This window comes from Anoplophora glabripennis, unplaced genomic scaffold (assembly GCF_000390285.2).
Source record: "Anoplophora glabripennis isolate ALB-LARVAE unplaced genomic scaffold, Agla_2.0 scaffold642, whole genome shotgun sequence".
NCBI lineage: Eukaryota > Metazoa > Arthropoda > Insecta > Coleoptera > Cerambycidae > Anoplophora > Anoplophora glabripennis.
The window spans coordinates 255,875-278,080 of record NW_019416725.1 but is presented as its reverse complement, the minus strand read 5'-3'; positions in this window follow the sequence as shown (position 1 = coordinate 278,080).

Below are 22,206 nucleotides of genomic sequence, written 5' to 3'. Positions count from 1 at the left end.
ATTGGTATGGCTAAATAAATGTGGGAACAAGTTTTTCAAATATTTCAATGCCGAGTTGCTGCTTAGCGACCGAGCCTGGTACATACCTTGAAGATATTGGTTCTTCAAATGACTTCGGAAAAACTATACAATTTAAATGAGACTTGTCGTTTGAAACAATGCGTAGGACAGTCTCATGCTCCACAAAAAATATATTGCTGGTTGCATAATAAAAACGAAATCAGTTTCTAGTGATTTTCATCTATTGCTCTTTTATCTGCGATCTAGTGTCACGCTATTCTATTATACTGGCAACACTGGGTCAAGTACAGTGTGGTAATTTGCACGGCGTCGACTGTGAATTGATTTATGTTGTTTTATTTACCGTATTCAAATCAAAAATTAGAGGAAATAGTTTTAACGTACGGGGAGTGCGAATATGATTTAAGTATGACTCGTCGTTTGTATGCGAATGCGTCACCGCCAAAGGCAACAACCGAATCCCAGAACAGCGCAAAACGCTCCTCAAAGAATTCGGGATACTGGTAGAGTATGAATGTCGTGGACAAAAAAGATCGCAGCGTGTTTTAAATAGGGGGAAAGACATTTTACACCTTGTCGAGGAAAACCCGAACCGCAGTACTCGCGACGTTGCATGTGAAACGGGTGTTAACAGGAACAGTTACTGCATCATGTACGTGTGTAGGCTTTGACTACGGATGATTTTCAGCCAAATGTAGAATTTTGTTGTTGGTTGATGGTACCTGACACTACTTTATAAGATACGGAATACAGGATTTCATAACATAACAAATCTCTCTCTAGGGGTTAAAAGGTACACTTTAGTCTCTCTATATAAACTAAAGTGTCTTTTGGAAGATATAAACAAACTTTGGTGTCGAGATTAAAAGATAGGCTCCTTAATCACTTGGTATGTAATATGCAAAGTATTAATTCTAGCCGTGTCAAGTTATGTATTTCAAAAATTAACGTATACACCATACGACTAAAGTGACTTTCAATCCCTCTGTATTGTGATCAATTTACATTCGGAATCACCAGACGCAGTTTAGCCCCTACAAACATACTATACCACTTTCTCCGAATACGCGCCCTTTCCTCCACCATCAGGTGTTCCAAATTGGGTTCTATTTTATCCCATCCACAAAATCTTTAGTAAACGCTTTAGCTCTGAAGAGTCTATGGTAAACCCGCCAGTGATTAAGCCCTGCAGCTAGATTCCATTACCGTGATAGCGTATCGTTATATTTAATATTCACAAGGATATTTATAATATATTTACAACTTCATTTAAGTGTGGGATTAAAATCAGTGCTTTGATATAAAACGAATAAATTATTATGCAGAGGATGCCTTACGAAAAGTAATTAATAGCAAGCCTACGTATTAAAATTGTATAACGCGGGTTCGGGAGATACGTACGCCCTCTTGGAGCACCTCGAAAGTAGCTCACCTACGAGTGGATGATATCAGTTTATGATCTAACTTAGTACAGAAACAGATAATGATATTACGTTTAGATATCCGGGAAAATCCAAATATACGTGATCAATTTTAAATGATATTGTCTATAATTACGCAGACCCACAAAAAGAAATTGTCGGTGTCGCATAAGCATACCATATTATTCAGACACTGAATCTGAATCTGACTTCTGTTTTGACCCTACACGTCAGAATTTTTTGTAATTGTTAATTTATATGTATATCCTGAAAAGTCCTCAATAGTGAATTCTTGAGTCTAACACTTATTCAACGCTACTCTACAAACTGTAACCTCAACCCCCATAATAACATAACCCTACAACTATATAATACCATAAGCCTCAGAATACGAGTAGGCCCATATCTACCTTGATAGGTTCCAAAACCTTGCATTGTAGAACTCTATAACCTTATTACCATTTATCAGAAACCATTACAACCTCATGAGCCCAATAACCCCATAACCTCATTAAATTGGGAACGGAGTGAACAGAACCAAGGAATTCAAACGATCGCGACGTTTATGGTCCACTAACCTTGCAACCAAGCCCCAAGTAACCCTATAACCTTGTAACCCTTTATCAAAAATCACCATATCCTCATAAATCCAAAAACCACATACTCTTCTTCTAACCTTATGAAACTGGTCAAATGAATTGGATTCCTTCGTACTGTTCCCAGTCTCATAGGGCTATGGGGTTCTTGGGTTTATGAGTTTCTGGGTCTTAGTTATAATGTTAGACAACCATAAATATCAGGAACTTTTGAATGTCTTCGTCTTGTTCACTCCGTTTCCAGTGTCATAGGGTTATGGGGTTATTAGGCTCATGAGGTTATGGTGGATTCTGTAATAGGATTACTGACAATGAGGTGTGGGACCCCGTAATACCCTACTGAGGATTCTTCAGGATGTACATATAAATTAACGATTTGCAAAAAATCCTGACGTGTAGGGTCAAAACAGAGGTCAGATTCAGATTCGGATTCAGGGGTCAAAAATATGTAAATATACCTACTTTTTTGTGTGGATCTGCGTCATTTTCATTTATTGTTTTTAATTTTATGGGTAACTATGTTATGAAAAGAACTGTTTTTAAAGAAATGAAGTTCCGTTATCGGAATTACTGTAACAATTTACCGTTGCTGGGGCGTGCCTTGAAATTTTCCGCCAATGTCTTTCTACTTCGGGTGTCGAATACAGTTAATTCCAAGTGACGCAGAGGTCTTCTTGGAATTCTATCACAACAAATATCGTACGGACTGTAGATGACAGTTTTGTTTATCCACAAAGATATAGTATATATATTTATTCTCTTATTATTATTACTTACCACCCTTGGGAATATTCAACAACTATTAAAATTTTAAGAAATGATTTGTATAGTTTATCCGATATCAACTGAAGAACCAACAGATTGATAGTGTATGTACCAGGCTCGGTCGCTGACACAGCAACTCGGCATTGAAATATTTGAAAAACTTGTTCCCATATTTATTTACCATACCCATATACAGGTCTGGTCGAACTAAACGTGGAGGCGATAGAAATGTACACGTTCAGTTGAAGAATGCGAACCGCGGGCAAAGGAAATCGATCACAGTTGCATTGGACTACTGGGCAATAAATCACAGCAGATGACAAGTGGTTGATAAATTGCCCAGCAGTGCAGTGCAGCAATGCGGAATTTGGTGTGATTCAGGTAATTTTAATTTATTATAAGCACCTTCTATCAATCATTCATATTACAATTGCGAAAGGGAAAAATAAGAGGGATATTTTCACAACATGGCATTTTGGAAACCTTTTGAAACGGAACAAAACGAAATTTACCACCAATATAATAAAACTGTTTGAGGACATAAATAATTAAAATATGTTGTTGGCCAAATGAACATATAACAGAAATTTTCTACACATTATATACAAATTATTATAATTTTTTACCTTTAGCAGAAAATTTTTTTAGGGACGCCTATTAAACTCATTAAATTTTATTACCAGACGTTTTTTTGCATGTTCAACTGACTTCGGAAAGACTATAAAACACGTATCGCCATTTCCCAAAATAAGCAGGACTTTTTTAGTTTTCTTTTTAAAATTTTATCTCAAGAAATTTTGTATTCAATTGAAGTTTTTATTATTGACTTGTCGCACAGTAACCCTTGCGGAAATTTTAACGGGCATCTACGCCACTGGTTACAGTTTATTTTACTCATGTGTTTGTGCATACAAAACACCGTTTTTGTGATTTTATTTGCTCAGAATGTACTGGTACCTATAGATAATTTTTTTTTAAACTGATATTCTGAGTCTCAACAATTAACACCTAGAGTAATTGTTTATACAGGGTCGCCGATATGTATGGGAACTCTAGTAGAGTAAGATAGTTATCGAAAAATCGTAAGGCAAACGTTTTAGGGATTTTTAAAATCTATTACAATAAAGAAAAATGTAGTATACAGGATCAGTCACAAACTTATGATGAAAACAATTTTCTTTTTCTTTAATGGAACACCCTGTATATTATTCCATATTCTTCTCGAAATTCTGAACATAATTCATATAGCACATCATATTTTCGAGATATCGAACGTTGAAATTAACTTTTTACTACTCTCAAATGTATAAAAGAAAACGGGCCCCAAATTACGGATATTTATTTTGAAAATAATACAAGGTGGATGATATGGATATGATTTAATTTTACTATTAGATTTTTACAGAAAATAAAACAGTATAATAATTAGGGTTGATAAAAATGCATGACACGAAAAAATGTATTTTTTAAATAATAAATATCCTGGATATTTTCAAGTTTATGAAAACAATAGTTATACCAGAATAAAAAAAGAGAGAGTCTTAATAAAAAACAAATATTTTCTTTGGAATTCTACTTTATAAGGTGCTCAAAGTGGTCACCATTTACCTCCTGACAGTAATGAACGAAATTTTGTACTGAATCTAAAAGGGTGTTGGGAGGAACAGTGGAACAGTGGAAATATCATGCTTATCCCTTCCTGTATCTTCGATATTTTGCAGCCTATTCTTGTAAACTACATGTTTTATGTGACCCCATAGAAAATAGTCAAGTGGGGTCATATCGGAAGACCTAGCTGGCCATTCAATTGCCCCTCTGCGTCCAGAGCCATTTCTCAGAAAAATCCTCATCTAGATATGCCCATCATACCCATCGATTTGACAGTATACTGTGGATGGAATGTAGAGAGAGAGGTAAGGGTTAAGTGAGATGAAACGAGTATCGCGTCACGTGATTTACGGCATTTGCAGGCTTATCACGCGCGATTTATTATATTCATTACGTTGTATGTATTAAGCGTTATTGCGTATTTTACATATAGATTTGGCAGTAATTTTTTAATTGGTGTGTTACTACCAATAGAGTCAATTTCCTAATCAGAAAGAGTTCCTATTCAAATCAACGTCACCAACGTCGCGAGATTCATAGTCCAGGTCACGTGACTTAAAGCAAATCGCTGCCGCTTTTACATTTCATGTTGGAACAGCTACTATGCACAGAAAGTCGGATTTGACTCCATCCATAGCATACTGTCAAATCTATGCCCTTACCGCACGTCCAAAATGTGGAGGAGCCCCGTCATTGTTGTCAAAGCTCTGGAATAATCTTGCAAAAGTAATAAACATCGTTCAGAAGTCAAATTTCTGTTTATAAAATAGGGTCCTGTGAGGTGTCCATCAATAATGCCACACCAAACACTTACTTTCTGTGGTCGTTGGGTGTGAACTTGCTCCATCCAATACGGATTTTGGTCTGACCAATACCTACAGTTGTGTCGGTTTATGTGCCCATTTAAACAAAATGTAGCTTCGTTAGAAAACAACATGTGGGTGGCAAAGTTCGCATTTTCGTTTAATTTATCCATAATAACTTCGCAGAACTCAAATGAATTTAATATATTTTATATGGATGCAAGTTCTTCCATTTGCAAATTTTTTGAATGGAGTACCGATGATTTAAAACCATCAGTTGAGTAGAATTTATAGGATTTTCCACCACATCTAACATGACATTCAAAAAATTTTCAACATTTGTAACGCTTACTGGTCTTCCACTTTTTTGTCGATCTGTAACACCTCCAGTTTGTTGTAATGGACAAATAAATATGTTTATCCACGACTATTGTATAATGTACCCATTATACGTCTGTTTGCTCGACCTTAATAATACCCATTAATCACGGCAGTGATTAATGAGTCATTAATCACTACTGTCAGATGCTTCCTTAATTTAGCTATAATATTATATTGTTCTGCTACAAACAATCCGTTTTTAAAATTTTATCGTGTAAACCACTAAATATTTTCAATTCAGTGCTGTACATATAAAAAAAAANACCGAAGTGTTCTTTTCTTACATGGATTTCGTCTTAGCATCCCGGGGTTTTAACTGGGATGCATCTCCTTCTTTGTCCTACAATGTATTTCCCTCTCTTTCACTGTCGCATATGGTTGTAATATGTGCAGCTACTATGCACAGAAAGTCGGATTTAACTCCATCCATAGCATACTGTCAAATCTATGCCCTTACCGCACGTCCAAAATGTGGAGGAGCCCCGGCATTGTTGTCAAAGCTCTGTTCTCTCTGTTCTTGCAAAAGTAATAAACATCGTTCAGAAGTCAAATTTCTGTTTATAAAATAGGGTCCTGTGAGGTGTCCATCAATAATGCCACACCAAACACTTACTTTCTGTGGTCGTTGGGTGTGAACTTGCTCCATCCAATACGGATTTTGGTCTGACCAATACCTACAGTTGTGTCGGTTTATGTGCCCATATAAACAAAATGTAGCTTCGTTAGAAAACAACATGTGGGTGGCATTTTCGTTTAATTTATCCATAATAATTCCGCAGAACTCAATTCTTGTAACAAATGAATTTTATATATTTTATATAGTTCTTCAATTTGCAAATTTTTTTAATGGAGTACCGATGATTTAAAACCATCTGTTGAGTAGAATTTATTGGATTTTCCACCACATCTAACATTCATTTCACAATTCACAGAATTTTCTTCATTTGTAAAGCTTACTGGTCATCCTCTTTTTCGTTGATTTGTAACACCTCCAGTTTCATAAAAACGCTGCAATGTTTTTCAACCGGTTGATTTAGAAATACGTTCCCAATCGGGATGCAATTCATGAAAAATATCCGCTACTTCGTCACAACTTCTTCCATCACCATAGAGAAAATTATTCACACTAAAAGTATTTTTGACATGTGTTGTCAAGATAATCACTATTAGACAAAAGAACGACGCATCGTTGTTATGGAACTAGAAATTTTCAAAGGTAACTTGATGGACTATAAATTTAATGGACAAATATTTTTGTATACTTTATAAGAAAATGAATTTCAAAGTTCAATATCTCGAAAACGGTTAAGTTTAGGTACATGAAGTGGATGATGGACACTAGTAAGGACCTCTTAAAATAGTGTCCTTGAAACATATTTACCTTTTTTAGTTTATCAGGGGCGGGCTAAGCTTTACAACTTAATGCCTAAATTTTTAACACCCTGTATGATAGACTTTAAAATAATAAATCTCGGTAGCTTCAACCTTAGACTAAAAAAAAGGTACTCTTGTTTATTGTCGATAAAATGAACCGTTTACGAGAAAAATAATAATAAACGAAAATGTTTTATTTTTAATAAAAAGGGCCATGATTTCTATTTTTATTTTTTTTTTCTAGACAACAAAGTCGATACGATAGTCATTCAAACAACATCAAAGTTTCATTTTAAGATGTTTAGTCCGAAAAAATACAAAATCAAAAAAACGCAGTGGTGTCCCAGGAGGTACCTTAACGAAATTATTGAAAAACTTCATAAGAGGGTTCAACATGGGCTCCGTGAAGTCTGATAGACTCGCGGGCACGACGAATTGAGGACTGCTGTACCCGCCACAATAATCCAGCATTGTTCCTTATCACACCACAATGAAACTTGATTCTCTGTAAAAGTTCCTTCCTAGTATCGACCGGAGTGGAATACACCAATCGTATGAGGTGTATCCATAGGTAAAAATCCAGAGGCGTTAGGTCGGGAGATCGAGGAGGCCAGGCAATAGGTCCTCCTCTACCTATCCAACGGTTTGGATAGACGTTATTCAGGTGCTCCCGCATACCAACGCTGAGATGACGTGATGCCCCATCGTGCACGAAGTACATGTTTCGGCGAGTTTCGATTGGTAAGTGTTCTATTAAATCTTTAAAAGCGTCCTGAAGGAACTCCAAATAAAGTTGTCCATTCAATCGTTCCGGTAATACGAGTGGTCCAATAAAAAAATTGCCAATGATTCCTGCTCAGATGTTAATTGATTGGAACTGATGTTGATGATGCGAAACAATAGGGGCATGAGGATCTTCATCAACCCATACATGTGTATTGTGTAAATTGGTGATACCATTTTTGGTAAACCTTGCTTCATCCGTGAAAAGAATAGTGCTAATGAAGTTTACATTATTTTGTTGCTGATCCAATAGTCAGTTTGCAAACTGCATTCTACAAGGAAAATCTTCAGGAATCAGTTCATGTATTTTTTGCAAATGGTATGGATATAACAGCTGTTCTTGAAAAACTTCATGTACTATTGTTTTCGATGTATCAAAGTGTGCTGATAATTTTCGAATGCTCGTTGATGGAGTGTCTTCTACAGCAATTAAAGTACCTACTTTCCTCTAATTGCGGCGTACGTACGGTTCTTCTCAGACCAGCATCACAACTATTTTTTCTAAATTTTCCTTCAAATATGAAGAAAGTCAATAATTATTATGGATTACCCTATTAACTGGAATCGCCCACCATTATCCCTTAGACGTTGGTCAACTCGTTGAAATGTCTTCTGGTTTCGCAGAGTACGATTAGGAAATGTGTCGTGATATAACCTTATGGCTTGTAAAGCATCGCAAGACGCAAGATCATACATGAGATGCATATCTGCACACTCAATAATCGTGTATTCCATATTTCGAATTAATTCACAACTAAATTCACCACGAAATCCAAAAATCGGTAAATTAATAACGAAGTAAAGGATCAATGTGTCAGCGATGTCACTTTGTTGTCGAGAAAAAAAAATAGAAATCATGGCCATTTTTATTAAAAATTAAACATGAATTAATTTTTTAATCTTTTTTCTCGTAAAGGGTTCATTTTATCGACAATAAGCAAGAGTACCTTTTTTTAGTCTAAGTCTAATTCAAAGTTTTTATCATACAGGATGTTAAAAATTTGGGCATTAAGTTGTAAAGCTTAGCCCGCCCCTGGTAAACTAAAAAAGCTAAATATGTTTCAAGGACACTATTTTAAGAGGTCCTTACCAGTGTCCATCACATAATTTTTTTATTAAATTACATTAAGTACTTTAAAAGTTATTCAAGAAAAACCGATTTCCAGTGGCGTCCTTCAGGAACACATATCTCCGTAGGGAGGGCCTGTACGAAAAAATTTTATAGGAAGTCGTCATCTTATTTTTACATGTTCTATCTATACCCGAGAGATTTCCCGGACACCCTACATACTTAGACCCTGTATAAGAAACTATTCTTAAATGTCAATGATGAATAAAATACCATTGTTTATTTTAAACATTTCATTATACTACACCTTGTATAAATCATAACCAGATTTAACAATTTGAGAATACCACCTACATTTATAATGGCGTGGAATAAAACTCTATGGTTGTACCTGTAAGAAGGAAAGGATTACGAACCACCGCCCTGTATTTAGTGTTTACCACTTCCATAGAGCAGCAGCTGTTCAATCGATTCTTTTTACATTTACATTAGTAAATATAGCCTACCTGTTGAGACATGTAATTTTATTTTTGTTAAAAAAGCAGAGAAGTCTTAAAAAATGTCGTTGGTTAAACACACCCAATTGAACAGTTCTTGTTCTTAAGATTCAAAATAGACTGAAAGTATAAGTCATATCTATGGAAATTGTTTGTTATCGATTGATCATTACTTGGCATCATTCTGAATTTCTTTTAAAATGTAGAGACGGGACAAATGCCTTCCGAATTAGCGACATTGCAACGTTTTTCTTTTCGGAATAAAGTGCTACAATAATAATAGTCACGTTTTTAATAATTACGTAAACCGTAAAAAATTAAACAAATAGAACATGCATTCACCCAGTGGCTATAAGTTCTACGAAGGTAATTAAGATGTATTCTTAATGGGTGCGAAAAGGCCCCGCTACATCGGCTTTTCACGGGAAAATGTTTTTATCTGGATTTATTTTTAAATACACAAACTTATCTGAACTCGAAAATGAAAGTGAGATTACCTAGTTCTCAATACAACTATTTGTACCCACGTTGTATTGTCACTGAAACCGCTCGATTTTACATAGACAAGAAAAAAAACTGGCAAGACGCAGCACAACTGTCACTGATAAACAATAGGCACCCAGTTGGACACGCTTATTTTTTAATTAGTGTACCACACACAAGTGTATTAGAGTCCTGAAAGTGCGCAAACAGTGCCGGCCCGTCAAAAATCCACACAAACAATAATTCCTTATTAACCAGGAGGAGTCAATGCACTTCATAATCCATTTTTCCTACCGGGCCGTATATTTTAGCACCCCATCAGATTGCCCAAGTCGCCAGTCTAGACCGACAAACTTATCGGCTCGTGTCTAATAATAAATAAAAAAAGGGCATCGGCGTAAGAAAAATCATCCGGTTCCTATTCCACGCCTAGACATCTGCAATAAACAAACCGAGCACATCGAAGTACGCTATCCTACAGATAAAAGACGGTGCACAAGGTATGGCGACCAAGTAATATGTATCGTTTACCCACTGGATTTACGTGAGGCACATTACCCCGGCTATGGCGTCTTATTAAGTGCTCATTGCACCGGTAGGGACGACTTACCAACTGCCTGGGTGGCTGCCGCTTCCCCGTGGGAGAATTATTGGACATTTTGCACGGTTTTACACAAAAACTACGTAAATTTTCTGCGGTTTCGTTGTAAAATTGTACACGACCACGTCTACACCAAGCGCCAGCTAAAGCGCAACTAAAAATGAATAACACTCGAAAGTCTAGCTCAGACACACGTCCCTCGCCTCGACGCGATTCCACTTGGGTGGGTGACCTGGCGCGTACGTCTGCGCTTGCCCCGCGCGATTTGGACTGTCACATTGTTAAACAGAACTTTTGTGGCGAGACATTTTTTCACTAATTTTCTTTGTATTAAGCCCAAGAGTGACCCAGGGGCATCAGTTCGATTTGGGGCGTTTTTCAGAGACATTTTATCGTTTTTTTGCGATTTTGTTGCATCATTTTCTTTGTTTAATACCGCATTGGCAGGCGTAATTGTTTATTTTATTAATACAGATGCAGTTAACGGATTGTAATGTAATATGTAATTATAAATAATTGTCATGAACGTCCAAGTATTCCTACAACCTTTTAAGAATTAAAATTTACTAGTTGGACACAAATATATTATCGAAAGCGTAAGATTGAAAAATAATTGTTACAACCATTGATAAATAACTTTTATAGCAACAATAGTCAGATAGGCATGTATTTGTGTTGAAAAAAATCTGTTAGGCAATGAAAAATTGTCACATACAGAGACAATGGCGTAGCCAGGATTTTTTCCAGGGGAGGGCAGCACAAAAATATTAACTACTTGTTAAAAATGGTTTTATTTAAACATTTGAAAACGTTAAAGTAAATTGGTGGCAGTGCTACTAGAATCAATCGAAAAATCTTATTTCACCACTATAACCCAGTTACTGTAGCTGAAAATATAGTAATACCTCCGAATTTTTTATAACTGCTTCGATTTTTCTCAAAATTTAGAATTAGGCTCATCTTACCCCCCACTTCAAAACTTATATATGCGCTAGGTGTGCATTTTGTTCTTAAGGGGGTGAAAACCACCCCTTATTGAAAAAAAAGAAAACATACAAATTTAAGCATTTTATGTAATCAAATCCTTTTTATTTGTGCTGTATGAGTAATTTCATGTGCTATCGAACTTGAAACTTAATGTATCCCAAATTTTCAACCCGGAAAAACCTTTAAAAACCACCCCTTTGGATGAAAATAATCAACTTGAAACGTTTTAATCATGCATTTTTATAAAATTAAAATTGATTTCTTGATTAAAAAATCTGTTTTATCGATTACAACTTTTCAACCCTTGAAAAATACCCCATTCTTTCGAAAATAAAATGAAAACATATTATTGAAAGAGTAGAAACATTTTAAATGTGCATTCATATTAAATAAACATTTATTCCCTTATAATAATTATAGTAGTTATAATATACATAGTAGGAGTACCTACTGGTTTATTCGAATATTCACATACTAAATATATACAAAAAAGATCTAAATGCTTCAATATTCTTGTTTGACCTAAATTTTCCTAAAATTATCACCTATACACGTTTATTTTTTTTGACGATAATTTTCTTAGTTTTTAAGATTTTTAATCGCGCAAAGGCTCATTTTGCAGGGAATTGTAAGGGCTACGTGAACTGTTGAGTTGATCTTTTTTAAGCCCTCCATTTTTAAGTTTGAAGGGTTTAAAGGGCTCGAAAAGGGTGGTTCTCTCATTCATATGATAACTTAAAATGGCGATATCTCGATTAATATTAATTTTAGAGGAATAAAAAAATTAAACAAAATCTTCAGCAAAAATAAAGCTAATTTTTTTACTCTTGTATTTTTTTCGTACACCCTTTAATTTTTAAGTTACAGCGTAAAAATCGATTTTTTTTTAAATTTGAAAAATTAACATTTTCAAAAATTAAGTTTTTTTCCGAAATCATGCTTTGTAAGTGAGCCAAAGACCCAGCACATATTCTTAGAACATAAATGAAGAAATTTGTAAATGAATTGCATTTAATTTTAATTGTCGCCAAAGGCACTGATTTGTTTATTACTTTTCTCTTAAAAAAAAATAAGACTATCATGTTATTTCGACCATATTTCCGTTAATTTTGATTCTAGACTTTTAAAACAGCTCATTTTAAAAGTTTTTCAAAGTAGTTTAAAAAAGGTTCAAATAGTTTTTTTCCTAATATTTATGGTTTTGGCGGTATTTAACGTTAACTGGTTCCAATTTAGTTTTTAGCTAACATATAATAATGTTTAAAAATCCATAACTCGGTTTATATTGCAATTAGAGAAAAACAAAATAATGCCAATAGATTTGTTTTTTTATTACCTTTCTTTTTGTTCATTACAACTTTTTCGTTAAATCCAATGGTTTCAGAGTAATTTGCAAAAAACTGTCCGAAAACAAGCACTTTTTTTTGTAAAAAATCAACATTTTCAATGACGAATTACTCGGATTATCCAAAAAACTTTATATAACATTTGTTACTTAAAATTGACTCCTCTATCGATTCCTGTGGTTATTTTAGGCGTAAAAATTTCCACCCCCAAGAAGGGGTGGGAACCACCCCCAGGGCAAAAGCATACTTCGGCACTATATAAATTTTGTTCCTTGAGGCATTCTCCACATTCAGTCAAAATTTCACGTCAATCAGTTCAGTTATAAAGAATTCGGAGGCAAAAACCCTGAGTACTTAACTGGACTACTAATCTTCTGGTTAAACCCTGACAAAACTTCTTTTTCAAATTTAATTTTTGCTTCCAAAATGCTCTTTCTACGCACGTTCATCATGCTGACAAGTCGATTTTCTGACGTTGTCGACCGTTCTTTCTTATTAATTTTTTTCGTTATTAAATAACAAAAAATATTATTTTAAAGTTTTATTATTAAAACATTAAAAAAAATTGAAATCAAAAAATAATTGAAAAAAAATAGACGCGTCAAGAGATATGAATCATTGAAAAAAACCCAGTTGACTATATTTAAACGGTAAAAAAAATTGCTAATAATAATTAAACGAAATATGTTTAATTTGAAAAATAATTTAATACAATACAATTCATTTTTATGTCGGGGAATGTGACTAAAAAAACGCATGCTTAAAATTATAATTTTTCCCAACTTTAATAAATTAAAAGCATTTTTTCTTAAATTAAATTTATAATTTTTTGTTCGTCAGTTATTATTTTTGAAACATTATTTTTTATATTTTTTGCTTCATTAAATGAACCAGGAGGGATCAAGCGTCCCAGTCTGCCCCACCGTAGCTACGCCTATGCATACAAAGTGTACATAGGATGGACATAGAAGTCGATAACATCAAGTTGAAAAAAAAAACGAAAAAATTGAACGTCTTCGGTTAAAATCTTAAGATTATTTTTGCAAATACGTCTTTGACCTGCAGTATTCCTTTAAATTGTAAAATATAAATAAAATAGGTAAGTATTACATAAAAAAAATATTTTTAGAACGTATTTTAATAAAAAAAAAATCATCCGATTATTTCCACTTTTAGAAGAAGCTATTAAAGATTCAGAGTATGTTGGGAATGATCAAGAGCATGTTGTTCTGGAATTGGAAGCATCAGAGAGAGAATTTGAGGCTGTTTTTCTGAGCTCGTTTTTTTACATCGCTTTTTTACTGAAATTTGGTTAAAAACACTTTAAACGTTGTTTTTTTTAGTTATATGGAACTTTATTCTCTTTTCTATTCGATGTTTACTCAAAAAAATTTAAGGATATGTTTTTTTTTTGTTATTTTCAATAAAATATGTATTTGCCTATTTAAAATCCCATGTTTTTTCAGGTACCTATGTACCTTAGAGACCAACAAAAACAACCAGAATCAACATCATAGGGAGCCTAAGTGTTCTGATATCGGCTCCGCCCCCACAGAACCTAGCCGAAGAACAATAAAGGAAGATCAAAAATTTCTAGATTAGGCTAATAACGAAGTATTAGGCGACCAGGTATACAGGGTGATTCAGTCGTAATGTCATTAATTTTAACCACGTATTCGAAAGGCAGGTAGTAGTCGCTAGGTATACGTACTACAGACACGAAAAGAAAAGGATAATTTCTATTATTTAATTATTTAAATATGCAGGTATGTGTTTTTTCCTTATCTGACAATATTTGGATAGACTATTTCTATTAGATCATTTCTAATTAAAATGGGCATTCAATAGGTAATCAATGCTGGACAGGCCTTTAGTCTGCCGAGTAGTTGTTTCCTACAAAATCATTGATCATAGTCCCTGAACTTGCTTTTTTGTATACCCAGATGTTGGTGTGAGAAAGCATATACGATTTCACCAGAGGAGAATTTTGGGAATATGTTTAGATTTAAATTTAACTTTTTAAAGAAAATTAAACAATTTTATTGTATAAATTGTCGATGCAAAGTTTTTAGTTAAATATACAATTTGCATTTCCATTTTAAAACATATGTAATAGTGACTTTTTTATATTAAATTGTGCTTGTCGTGTTCATAAAATAATCTAAGAAATTTTTATTTGGGCCACGCGATATTTTATAATTGTTTTAGTGTAATTACCCTCTTAGGACTTTTAATGGACTCATACTTTTCAAGTGGAGAAATTTTTTATTAAGATAAAAACTGAATAAGACAATAGCCCTTTTTTGAAGTGACGTAACATACCCCAAATAATAGGCAATCCCATAGTACACATTAGGTCTATTCCAACAAGAGTCAGGGATTGGTTCCCAACCGTTTGAAATGTTTGGCCAGCTAAGTTCTAAATGTGTCTTCACTGAATATATCGCAAGAATTAGTTGGATGCACATTTCAAACAGTTCGGAACCAATTCCTGACTCATGTTGGAACAGACCTATTGTCATGAAGAATGTCTCAGTATTTTTACTAGATCGATTGTCGAACCTTATGTACTTTGGACACAAGTGCCAAAACAAATGTCTACTTTGTCATGACCTTAAATATCGCGATATTTTGGCAGTATTAGAAATATTTAAGACGTTTCAAATTCCAAGTGACGAACTAATAGAATTAGAGAATTTATATATTTAAATTTATAGAACAATATTGACTTTTATAGTAATTAATAAATTAAAATTATATCAATGTTACTGAGCATGCGCATTAAAGATAATTTCATGTAAGCGAAGTAGCCTCGCGAGAGGATATCGTTCAAGAAGGTTTGGTTGTGGTTAAGAGTACGTCTATAATAAACAACTTAAAGAAATTAACGGTCGATAAACACACTAGCACAGTACAACACCAAGAAAAACAATAAAAATATTTAGTAGAACTAGAAGATGCCAAGATTAAACAAAATAAGAGAAAATACGCTAATGATGACAGCGATGATATATCAACAAGATCTCACCTGCGTATGAGGCCATGCATACCGAGAACGCGCATTAGGATTAACACCGCTAATGTTAAATTTTTACTTTATTTAAAGGACCCCGCACTTTTCTTATGGGAAGTGGCTTTCGGCCAATTTTTTTGAAACTTCGCAGGTTGATAGTTCTTAATATGTAGATCAAAAGTCTCAATGGGCACAGAGCCCTAAATCCACCCCTTCCCCCCCCAAAAACTGCCTCCAAGTAGTGGGGGGGGATTTAACTGATTTCTGCATGTAAAATAATTTATTTTTTTAATCAACCCAACAACGACCCCAAACAACCACATTTTTGACTATCAAACTACCCCACTTGACCCCGCCCCCCACGAATCAGCCTGCGGATTTTCCAGATTACTGTATTTTATAGTTGCACGTATTTTTTGCACGTATATTTGCACGTCTTTTTTCACAATGAATTCGAATATGCAACTCAATTTTACGAAATCGGGTCAGGAAAATTGTTATTAACAATTTAATTGTTTATATAGCTGTAGAAAGTTTATTTGTCATTTTATGAAAAAATATTTCACGTAAGTTATTTATTTTGACAAATCCTAAAAAAAAGTTTTTATGTGATTTTTTCGAAAAAGCAATATTCAAGCTGTAAAACGCTGTTAAACTTAACACACGTGTATATCTAAAGCTATCATACGTATACTCTGTGTTAAACTTTGGTGACAGCTAAAACATTGACATTTCGAAAAACACAATAGTTTTTTTTTTAATTTCATTGAAATAAAAAACTTTTATATGAAACTTTTTTTTCATAAAATGACAAGTAAACTCCCCGCTACTTGGAGTCAGTTTTTGGGGGGAAGGAGTGGATTTGGGGCTTTGTGCCCATTGAGACTTTTGATCTACATGTTAAGAACTATCAGTCTGCGAAATTTCAAAAATATTGGCCGAAAGCCACTTCCCATAAGAAAAGTGCGGGGTCCTTTAGGAATATACTTTTATACCGTTTTAACCACATTAGTGCATCTATTTTACGAAACACGTGTTGGTTAAGCTTAAATACTTCTAAATCCTTGTAAAAATAAATTAATTGTTCATTTTTATAGTATCTATTGTAAATAGTACACAAGGATCAGATTCGGTCTGCAGAATTTCAACTATGACAATTTGTTGAGGATTGCCTAAATATGTGACGTCACACTAAAAGAATATATTCTTCAGAAGCGGGTTAGATATAACCTATAAAATATAATAACATAACCTTAAAATGTTATTGTCTACTGGTGATTATTATACTTTAATCAAATTCTTTCACTTTTTAAAATCCAAATTTTCTTTTCTAAACTGTTTTAGGAATTCATGAAAATTTGAAAGAATGTTTTATGGTGAATCGTTTTATTCAAATTATACGGCTAATATAGAAGCAAAACAATACCGAGTCTGAGCGATACCGGATTTTTATGATATAGTTACGAATGGAACGAAAGAAAATTTCACGCACTTGCGTATTGCGTATTGCGTATTTATTTGATTTTTAAAGGAAATTTATGGTAGGTCTCTTCCATTTCAATGATTTAGAGTAGACAAAGGTGCCCTTGAACAATAACTCAAAAAACTTTTGGATTTGGGGTTCAAGCTTTATTTAGACAAAATTAAATGTTTCTTTCGGCCCTATGAAATTTTTTAAAGAAAATTCTGTTTATAAGTTATCAGAGACAAAGTTTGTAAACAAAAGTTACCCCGCATCACACCTACAAGGAGAAGGGTGACTAATTTTAGAACTCTTATTATTTCCTCGGCGAAATGATTAAATTTTGACTATGAACATCATTTTCGTAGAGTGCTTATTTCTTGAGAAATTTGAAAGTTTCAGGTTAAACAAAAACCTGGTATGTGTGTGTGTGTGCACCCTTTTAATTTCCAAATTTCGTTCGAAATATTTACGCATTAAAGTTCTCTGTGGAGTTGAAGTCATTCCCTAAAAAACGGTATGGGTCCTATGCACTTCGTTATTGAAAATTGATTATTATAATTTTCGCAGATATCGTTGATCGAAGGGTTGATTTTATAAATTTAGTTTTGCCTTAACCAGAAATATCTCACCTTTAGTCGTTTTGATTAAAGTTTTGAAAATTAAAAAGAGAAGGTTTTCGAAACATTGACTGTGTCTTGAGTAGTAGTGCCTATATACAGAGTGTATTTAAAGAAGCGGTACAAACGCTATCAAAAAATTTTGAGGTCAAAATATGATAAATTGATCAAATATAAACCCGTTCCAAAGTTGTTTTATATACAAGTTACAAAGTTTTAACTAATGATAATGTGGGAAAAAATTACTCTGCACGGACTACAGTCCCGTCCAGCATTACAATATTTGATAAAAAAAACAAAATCATTCATTAGCAGAATCACCGTTGTCCACCATCACCATTCACAATGATAGCGTTTCAAATAAAAACATTTCTTCCGTTTTATTTGAAAAACGGATCTTCGAATCTTTCCGAGTTTTTTTTAGCTTCAAAATTACATCGTTGAATAAATTGAAGCTAAAACTTACAGGTCGTTTAAAAAATGCATGGGAGTTTTATTTTGCAAATATCATAAATAATACAACGTAGAAGGAAAGAATCAATTCTTTCACTGATCCTTTTGGCACAAGAAAATACTTATTTAAAAAATATCTTTCCAGTACTGGCGAAATATCCAATTATACAGGATGTCCCAGAATAACGTGTACAACGGAAGACCACAGATTCGTGGACTCAAAATTGGCAAATTTAGGCTAGAAAATTTTTTGAATTTTGTAATAACTCGAATAGGTATTAATCGATTTTGGTTATTTTTCGGGGTTGAACTTTTGCATTCAATCTACAAATTTTGATGTTATACAGTGTTTTTTGAAACTCACAACTCCTAAAAATTGATGTATGGTGATAATATCCGTTCATAACTTTTTCCTCTTGCGGGAAATAATGACAACTATTTTTTATTTGATAGATGACACCATTTGGAAGTTTTTGGGCCTCTTATAGAATTTTGCTTAAATGAGCGGTTTGGGTACATTATTTTGCCACCCATATTACAATACTTAACAAGGTGCTAGTAGTCACTGATTTTGTAGGTTGACTGTAATTTCAGTTTGATCTTTAAGTCATTGTATCACTCAATTCTTAATGAGTGTTTACTACGACAAATTATACCACATGTTACTTAATTTCGATATGAATACGCACATACGACGAATTAAAGTTATTTACAACGTACCTAATTTTTTTGAAATAGTTCGTAAAAACAAACAAATAAAATAAAAAATGGTGGAGATAAAAGTAACAAAGTTGACGTTATTAAAGTAGGTACAACTTATAAAAACTGTTCACGCTCGAAATCGGTCATGTGACCAATTTTGTTATCTTATAACTTGGTATTTACAATTTACAGAAGTGCATAAAGTCTAGGGTCACTCGTTAAGCCGGTTCCAGATGGTGTGGTCACTTGCCAAACATTTGTCAGACGTAAAGAAATGTCATATCGTGTTGATGCTGCATATCGATATCGCATGTCTACCCTTGCCAAATATTTGCCAATGTATATTACATTTGAGGAGATATTTGTCATGTACCCATATTGTACATCCCTTATCAACTTCCAAAGAACACGGCTTGTATGTAGTAGTATTAATATATTTTTTTTCATGAAAAGAAAACAGAAACAAGTTACCTAAGAACGAAAATAAATCCCATCGCGCTAATAAATCCACGGAACACAGAAGAATCTACTTCTTTTCAATATGGTTGACTGGGTCAAGGCCATAATTATTTATTCCCTTGAAACGTATTTATAAAAAAGTGTGCGCCCTTACCGATTTCTATTATACTGTTGCGAAATAACACTTTGCATGTTCCCAAATATCTAAGCGTAGGTATATGTACACCCACACCTTTTAATTCTTGTACTAACGAATCATAATTCACTCCCGAGTTTTTTTATTATTGAAACCGTCGAACGAAATTTTGTATGTATAACTTCAATTTTAAAGCCGCTTATTTTTGCACACTAAAAAATCCATTAAAATATTTATTTTTCTATTTATAAAAAATGTTAATATTTTAAGTTTAACCTGAAGAATTTAAATACGTGATTTGATCCAAAATATGCATAGTTCTTCCTTGTCCTACATTTTCGACAAACAATATTATCTCATTCATCAACTCGATCAAACGTTTTCAAAGAAATAATTCACAAAAAAATGAGGGGGAGGTTGCATAGAGCTAAATTCAAATAAATAAAACTGAAAATTAATATAAATAAATGTTATGCTGAATTTCTTGCATTATTATTGTAAAAACCATAAATAATTCTAAAACTTGATGGGGTTATAGCTTTTCACCATTATTGCTGAACAGGGCATATTCCAATCAATACAACTTAATTTTTCTGATAAAACTGCATACGAAATAGCAAAAGCTGCCGAAACCCATTCCTGGCATCTAAATTACTTGATCTTGGCGCCCAATGAATATTCGACACGTCCGAAAAGGAAGAATATTCATTATTGAATCTGCAAATGCCAGGACCATAGCAATCAGAATAACAATAACAGTACGAATAATACCACTGTCGTGGAGTGATAGAAATAGCTGCGATTTTGCGTAAAACTCTCAGCCAGATAAGATCGATTCGCCGTTCTTTGTCGCACGCACGTGGTATCGGACGAATCAATTTTCACCATCAGCCACTGTGCCAGGATATATATCTCTAAGTATAACCCACAGATCACAGAAACAATGTATAACCCCAAAGCTCCCAAAGACCAAGGCAGTACTTGGAAAGTGACTGCAAAATACAAGTTCGTATTGATGTAAACTGCAAATACGGATGTTCCTAAGCGTACTAGTCTACTAAATTCGTACGTGCAATGCACAATTGAGTTTTAAAAAGTACGATAGTACCTCTCTGCAACGCATGATACAATTAAAGATGAATGAGGTTGATAGGAAACATCGACAGTAATTCCTTTTATCATGTGTCACCCCTTCTCTTAAAATTCCCTCCATTCTAGTTCTCTGTTCAATGTACTTTGAGTTCAATGAGCATTCTTATAGTTAACTATGCTACTTCTTATCTCGTTTATTTATATAGCAGAGCAGTTGCCTCTGGAGTTATTACCCTTGTTTATTAACAACTATATAAGCAAGGTTATTATTACTTATGAGAAAAATAGTCTTTGTAATATATGTGTATTTTAAAAGGCCAAGTATACTGGTAATTCACGTCAGAGTAAAAGAATGTTCTCCGATGGCCTGGAGGCATTACAAAATTTCATAAAGCCTCTTTTCAGTTTTTAATTTACGGTTGCAAAATTGATCATTGTTTACCACTTTTCAAGGTCATGACATGATAAAATTTGTTATGATGGTACCTGATTACAGATATCCCGTTTTGGCATAGTCCTAGTATTTCTCCCATTTCTGTAAATTCAATAACTTCGATAACTGCATTTACAGAAATGGTAGAAATAACACACCACATTCACGCAAATACGCTCAGATTTTTACGGCAAGTTTCCTTCCTTAAAACTTTTAATTCATATTTTAACTTAAAGACAGGAGCCTTCGTCAAGTTTTTGTAGTAAACTTTTGTATACCTAACGATTTTCGCGTAATCAATCAAGTCAATTACTTTATTAGTTATAACGAAACCAGACCAGCATAATGTGTACGAATCTGATTTAATTACAGGAAATTGTTACAATTTTTAGTACCCAAGTACTATAGTTCAGTAAAAAAAATGAATCACATTTCTAATTTAACTGTTTTTTCAAATAGACATAAATACTACCTTCTATATCTGCTTTATTAAGTGAGAAAAAGTTTAAAATGTAACTTTGTAACAAGCAGTTGTCCCAAAATACACGAAACCTGTATTAATGGTTGTCTATCAAATAATGAAATATATTTTTACACAGCCTACATTTTCCATATTTTTAGATACTTCATACATTAAATTTTTATGAATAGTATACCTGACATCGAGTTACTATTTTTAATTTCTTTTCAACTTATATTTAAGTTTCCCTAACCGCAACAGATCGCGAAAACGTAAACATTCAATGGCGATTTATAACCTTATTTTTTCATGCTTTGGTCGTCTTTTATTTCAAAAACAAACAATTTCAATTACCGTGTCATAATTCATCATTGGGAAAATTCAGCAATTCAACTCCGGATACTAACTTGACGACTGGGCTAGGAGATGATTGTGCACAAAACAGAGGTTAACATACACACATACCACTAATAAACTCAACACACTCTGTTTCGCTTACTGTAGTAACAGGCGGACTGTTCAGTCATTTGATCTAAACATTCGATGTCATATAAGTAGTTCAAATGTCTTTTTTTAACTCTATTTTACAGTATTAAACGCATATATATATATAATACTACTTACATATATGATTAAACGCC